The following is a 6,824-nucleotide window of genomic DNA, read 5'->3' on the forward strand; positions in this document are numbered from 1 at the left end:
GACACTTTCTCATTGGAAACCATTGTGAGGTATACATGGATCACAAGAGTTTGAAGTACATTTTCACGCAGAAGGAGTTGAATCTCAGACAAAGGAGATGGTTGGAGCTCATCAAGGATTATGACATGAGATTGCATTATCACGCCGGAAAGGCTAACATAGTAGCTGACGCGTTGAGCCGTAAAAGTCATGTCAACACCTTAATGACGGGAGATTTACCAAGGGAGTTAGCCGAAAATCTTCATGGGCTATGTTTGGAGATAGTCCCGAGAGGCTATGTAGCAACATTGGAGATTCAGTCTACTTTGATGGACAAGATCAGAGAAGCTCAAAGAACTGACAAAGAGATCGCTTCTATTAAGGAGAAAATGAGCAAGGGAAAAGCTAAAGGATTTCGTGAGGATGAGCACGATACCTTATGGTTTGAAGGCCGCGTTTATGTGCCTAATGATTCGGAGCTCAGGAAGTTAATTCTGTAAGAGGCCCATGATTCACCATATTCGATTCACCCAGGAAATACCAAGATGTATTTGGATTTGAAGGATATTTTCTGGTGGACCGGGATGAAGAAGGATATTGCGGAGTATGTGGCAGTTTGTGATGTATGTCAGAGAGTAAAGGCAGAGCATCAGAAGCCAGCAGGATTGCTACAGCCATTGCCGATACCCGAATGGAAGTGGGATAAGTTAGGCATGGATTTTATTATGGGTTTACCCAGAACTCGTTCAGGCTATGACTCAATTTGGGTTGTAGTCGATCGTTTGACAAAGGTAGCTCATTTCATTCCAGTGAAGACAACCTATACTAGTGCCAAGTTGGCAAAGATATACATGACCAGGATCGTATGTCTGCATGGAGTTCCAAGGAACATTGTATCAGATAGAGGAACCCAATTTACCTCAAAGTTCTGGAATCAGTTGCATGAAACTTTGGGTACCAGGCTGGAGTTCAGTACAACTTTCCATCTGCAGACAGATGGACAGACCGAGAGAGTCAATCAGATTTTGGAGGATACGCTGAGAGCTTGTGCGCTAGATTACGGATCTAGTTGGGACGAGAATTTTCCATATGCAGAGTTCTCCTATAACAACAGTTATCAATCCAGTTTGAAGATGGCCCCTTTCGAAGCCTTGTACGGAAGGAGGTGCAGGACCCCATTGTTGTGGGATGAAGTTGGAGACCGCCAGTTGTTTGGACCGGATCTGATTAAGGAGTCTGAACAGAAAGTGAAATTGATTCGCGATAGGCTCAAGGTAGCCCAGTCTATGCAGAAGAGTTATGCAGATTCTAAACGCAAGGAGACAGTTTACAAAGTCGGAGACCGAGTTTATCTTCGAGTATCTCCACTTCGAGGAGTTAAGCACTTTGGATTTAAGGGAAAGTTAGCGCCACGTTTTGTAGGACCATACAAAGTTTTGGAGCGTATGGGAGAAGTAGACCATAAGTTGGAATTACCCGAAGGATTGTCAAGAGTTCACGACGTGTTCCATGTTTCCTAGTTGAAGAAGTGCCACGCAGAGAGGGTTGATATACCGCTGAGAGATACAGTGCCACTGGAAGCGATTCAGTTGGACAGTGATTTGACCTATGAGGAGAAACCAGTCAAGATTCTTGAGTATGCCAGTTGAGTCACCCGCAGCAAGGTTATAAAGTTTTGCAAAGTTCAGTGGAGCCACCACACGGAGGATGAAGCCACCTGGGAGCGAGAGGAAGATTTGCTGAAGGACCACCCTCACCTATTTTCTAGCCAACCCGAATCTCGAGGGCGAGATTCCTCTTAAGGGGGGTAGGTTTGTAACATCCCAAATTTTCAATTTGGAATGTTATACACTAGATCATCATTGCATATCATATTTTATTGCATTTTGGTTGATCCTAGAAATTCTACGCAACTCAAGGACCCTCGTAGAGAGTTGGGGATTTCGTTATTTTCATATTTGAGTTTTCTCAAAATTTGAAAATAGGATCCTTTGATTTTATTTATTTTATCTTCAATTATTTCTATTACAAAAATATGAGAGAGGGAATAAAATGACTTTCCCAAAATAAAGAAATATTGAGGATTTAATAAAAAATCAAATAAGATTTTATTTCGGTTTATTTGCTATTTTATTTGAATTTAGGAAAAATGCGTGTTTTTAAAAATTGCATTTAGGCCCCAAATAAATGTTCATCCTGTGCGGCTTGATTTTAGAAGTCGGGAAAAATTTATTTCATGATTTTTGGAGTCCGTTTAGTATTTCTTTTGTTTTTTTCTGAGCGTGATTATTTTAAAAAAAGTCCGAACCGACCTACGGGCCGTATCCGGCTAGGACTCCCTGGCCGAAGCCTTTTTATAGCGCCGCCCGAGGCCCGGGACAGCCCAACCGCCACCCGCCCCAAACCCTAACCCGCGCCGCCGCCCCGCCACTCGCGCCGCCCCGCCGCGCGCCGCTGCCCCATCGCGCCGCCCCGCCGCGCCGCCACCCGCGCCGCCCCGCTGCCCCGCCGCCTCGCCGCCGCCGACGACGATCGCCGGAGCCGCGTCGCCGCCGCCTCCGTTCGCCGCTGTCGCCGAGGTAGACGCCGTTGCCTCGGTTTTCGTGAAGAAAACCGATCGGTTTTAAAAAAAACTTAGATATGTTTTTTCGTTAGATCGGTTTTTTCCGATTTAGTTAATTAGCGAGCGTTCGCTCGTTCGTTCGTTTTAACGAACGCGTTCATCGTTTAGATCCAGATAACGAACGTTCGTTCGTTAATCTGTTCGTCATTTTTCTTTTTCTCGGATTAAATCGGCGATTTTTCTGATCGCGATTCCTGATCCGATTTTCGTTCTAGTATAACTTTTCGCTCGTTTATCGGAATCAGGCGATTCAAGCGCCTGGAGTTTCGTCTCGAAACCCTCTTTCCGTTTAACCAACTCAAACAAATTTTTGCCACTGTAAAAATTGCCCTAGATCCAGAATAGTAAACGAAGTCTGTTTCTTTTGCCGTTTGTCTTTCGTTGCTTCGTTCGATTTGATTCTTTTTGCCAACCGGAGTTCTTAAGTTGAACTTTCTGGTTAGATCTCTTATTTGAGTTTTACCTGTGCATTAGTTGAGTACTTATTGTATGCTTGTTTGTTTGCGATAGAGTACCCGGAGTGCGCTGCTTGCTACTTCGAATCGCTAGGTTTTGCGGATCATCAGCAAGGCAAGTAACACTTTGATCATACCTCCTACTACCCAGTTTTTATTGCATTAGATCAATCCTCACACATTGCATGATTAGGATCTAATTAAATTGTGGATTCTGGGAAGTAGTTGAGGTAGTACCTATTACCTGTTTATTATCAAACCTTTGAGAGTTACTTCTACGTTTGCTTGTTATGCCATGCTATGCTAGTAGACGTGGATTGGGTGAGTGTATCCATGAAAGATGTGAGATTGTTAAATTAATGGTCTATCTAAGGTGGCAACTTAAATACACATCTGGGTGGATTGAGGCACCTGGGTATTCTAGCGATTGTCTGTTTTTCTTTTGGACCGCCACCCATGCTCAAAGGGATCATGAGATTATTCATGCTAGAAACTTCCATGTGCAGCCACAAGCTACTGTGGGCTCTAGCATAGTCGACTAAGTCATGCGAACTCTTACAGTGGTAGACTAGCAGATGTAGGGGAAAGTAGGTGTAACGGTCTACCCAATCGTAAGGTGCTAGCGCTTCTGAAAGACTATGTCTCGATCATCCGTTTCTCAAACACCATGTAGTGCGAGAATCTCAACGGAGGAGATCGAGTCTTGTGGGGAAAAGTGCGCAAACCTCTGCAGAGTGTATAAACTAATCATGGTTAGCCGTGTCCCCGGTTATGGACATCTTGAGTATCTAGTACCTGGATTATCATGTGAATCTCATCATGTTACTCTAAATTAATTTTGTTGGGTTTTTAATGTTGATGCTTAATTGGGATTGAGAATGCTGTTAGCCATTCTCAATGTTTAACAACTACCATGATAGTTAATTAAAAATGTATTCCTTTGCAGTAGGGAAAAATTGGCTTTACGTAAAACTGTAACCATAGAGCTTTCCACCAGCCAAATATGCATATAGTATAGCCTATTACTTTCGTTGCATCTCTATGTGTTACATTGCCAGCATATTGCATGTGCTGACCCGTTTCGGGCTGCAGCGTTCATGTTGCAGACTTTTCAGACGATGATTAAGGTGCTTTTAGGTCGTGGTTCTATACTCAGTGATGCCGTTGGAGTTAATGGACTCACTTATCTTCCAAGCCTTCCGCTGTTATCGTTATTAGATGGCCTTAAGCCATATTTATTGTAATAAGTTCTCTTTTGAGACACTCGATGTAATAAGTGTGTGATTGCTACTCTGTTATAAATCCTTCAAGTACTGTGTGGTGTCAGCATTACTGATCCAGGGATGACACCTGAGCACAGAGATTGGACCATTTGAGGTCTGGTCGCTACACCCATGCCTCCTGTTACCATCCGCCTTAGACGCACAGTTCGGGACCCCCTACCCGAGATCCGCCGGTTTTGACATCGAAAACCATCATCCTATATATCAATTGTTAGCTCTCAACCAATTCGAGACTCCTCGTCATGTCCGTGATCTTATCTGGGACTCCGAACACCATTCGGTCACCAAATCACATAACTCATATAATACTGTATCGTCATCGAACATTAAGCGTGCGGATCCTACGGGTTCGAGAACTATGTAGACATGACCGAGACACCTCTCCGGTAAATAACCAATAGCGGAACCTAGATGCCCATATTGGCTCCTAAATATTCTACGAAGATCTTTATCGGTCGAACCGTTATGACAACATACATAATTCCCTTTGTCCATCAGTATGTTACGTGCCCGAGATTCGATGGTCGGTATCTTTATACCTAGTTCAATCTCATTACCGGCAAGTCTCTTTACTCGTTCCGTAATACATCACCTAGTGACCAACTCTTTAGTCATTTGCTTGTAAGCTTATGATGTGTATTACCGAGAGGGCCGAGAGATACCTCTCCGATACTCGGAGTGATAAATCCTAATCTTGATCTATGCCAACCCAACAAACACCTTTGGAGATACCTTTAGAGCATCTTTATGATCACCCAGTTACATTGTGACGTTTGATAGCACATAAGGCATTCCTTCGGTATCCGGGAGTTGCATATTCTCATAGTCGAAGGAATATGTATTTGACATGAAGAAAGCAATAGCAATAAGCTGAACGATCAATATGCTATGCTAACGGATGGGTCTTGTACATCACATCATTCTCCTAATGATGTGATCCCGTTATCAAATGACAACTCATGTCCATGGTTATGAAACCTTAACCATCTTTGATCAACAAGCTAGTCTAGTAGAGGCTCACTAGGGACATAGTTTTTGTTTATGTATTCACACATGTATTAAGGTTTTCATTCAATACAAATTTGGCATGAACACCTTTATCATGAATAAGGAAATATAAAATAACAACTTTATTATTGCCTTTAGGGCACATTTCCTTCAAAATCAAACAAACTACCACATATAAATACTCCCAAACTAAAACCCACAAATCACTATACTTATAGAGCATTGCAAGAGCTAATCTAGCATGAGAGATAAAAGGAAAAAGTTGCTAACCTTTGTGAACACTTGGATGGATCGGGTGCCTTCAAATCTTGACAAATTTTGGCAAATATGGAGGATGAGCTTGAGAGGAGAGGAAGAAAACAGAGATGAGAGGAAAGGGGAAGAATAGAGAGCTCGCGGGCTGGACGAAGGGTTTATATAGGAGCATCTTTAGTCCCGGTTCGTGACATGAACCGGGACTAGAGGCTAACCTTTAGTCCTGGTTTGTGTCACAAATTGGGACTAGAGGCTAAGATTTAGTCCCGGTTTGTGCCACGAATCGAGACTAAAGGTGCTAGTAGGGCCCCAGCCCGACATGAGCCTGCCACCACCCCTTTAGTGCCGGTTCGTGTCACGAACCGGTACTAGAGGTTCAACACGAACTGGGACTAATGTTGCCCGCCCCCCTAGCCGTTGGAACCGGCACTAATGGTCACATTAGTGCCGGTCCGTTTTTAAATCGGGAATAATGTCCCTCACGTAAAGTAGTTTTTCTACTAGTGTAGAGCAGTTCCTAGTGAAATTGCCCAGGAGTGCTCAACTCCTCGTGAACGCCGCCCCTGGCGTCATGTAGGCGAGCACCCTCCTCTCTCTTGATGTCTACTACACAACCTTCTTCTTGTAGACGTTGTTGGGCCTCCAAGTGCAGAGGTTTGTAGGACAGTAGCAAATTCCCCTCAAGTGGATGACCTAAGGTTTATTAATCCGTGGGAGGCGTAGGATGAAGATGGTCTCTCTCAAACAACCCTGCAACCAAATAACAAAGAGTCTCTTGTGTCCCCAACACACCCAATACAATGATAAATTGTATAGGTGCACTAGTTCGGCGAAGAGATGGTGACACAAGTGCAATATGTATAGTAGATAATGGTTTTTGTAATATGAAAATATAAAAACGGCAAGGTAACTAATGATAAAAGTGAGCGTAAAGGGTATTGCAATGCTAGGAAACAAGGCCAAGGGTTCATACTTCCACTAGTGCAAATTCTCTCAACAATAATAACATAATTGGATCATATAACTATCTCTCAACATGCAACAAAGAGTCACTCCAAAGTCACTAATAGCAGAGAACAAACGAAGAGATTATGGTAGGGTAACCTTTCTGATCGATCTATTCAAGAGTCCGTAGTAAAATAACACGAAGCTATTCTTTCCGTTCAATCTATCATAGAGTTCGTACAAGAATAACACCTTAAGACACAAATCAACCAAAAC

The sequence above is a fragment of the Triticum aestivum genome, chromosome 2A, assembly GCF_018294505.1.
Source record: "Triticum aestivum cultivar Chinese Spring chromosome 2A, IWGSC CS RefSeq v2.1, whole genome shotgun sequence".
NCBI classification, from domain to species: domain Eukaryota; kingdom Viridiplantae; phylum Streptophyta; class Magnoliopsida; order Poales; family Poaceae; genus Triticum; species Triticum aestivum.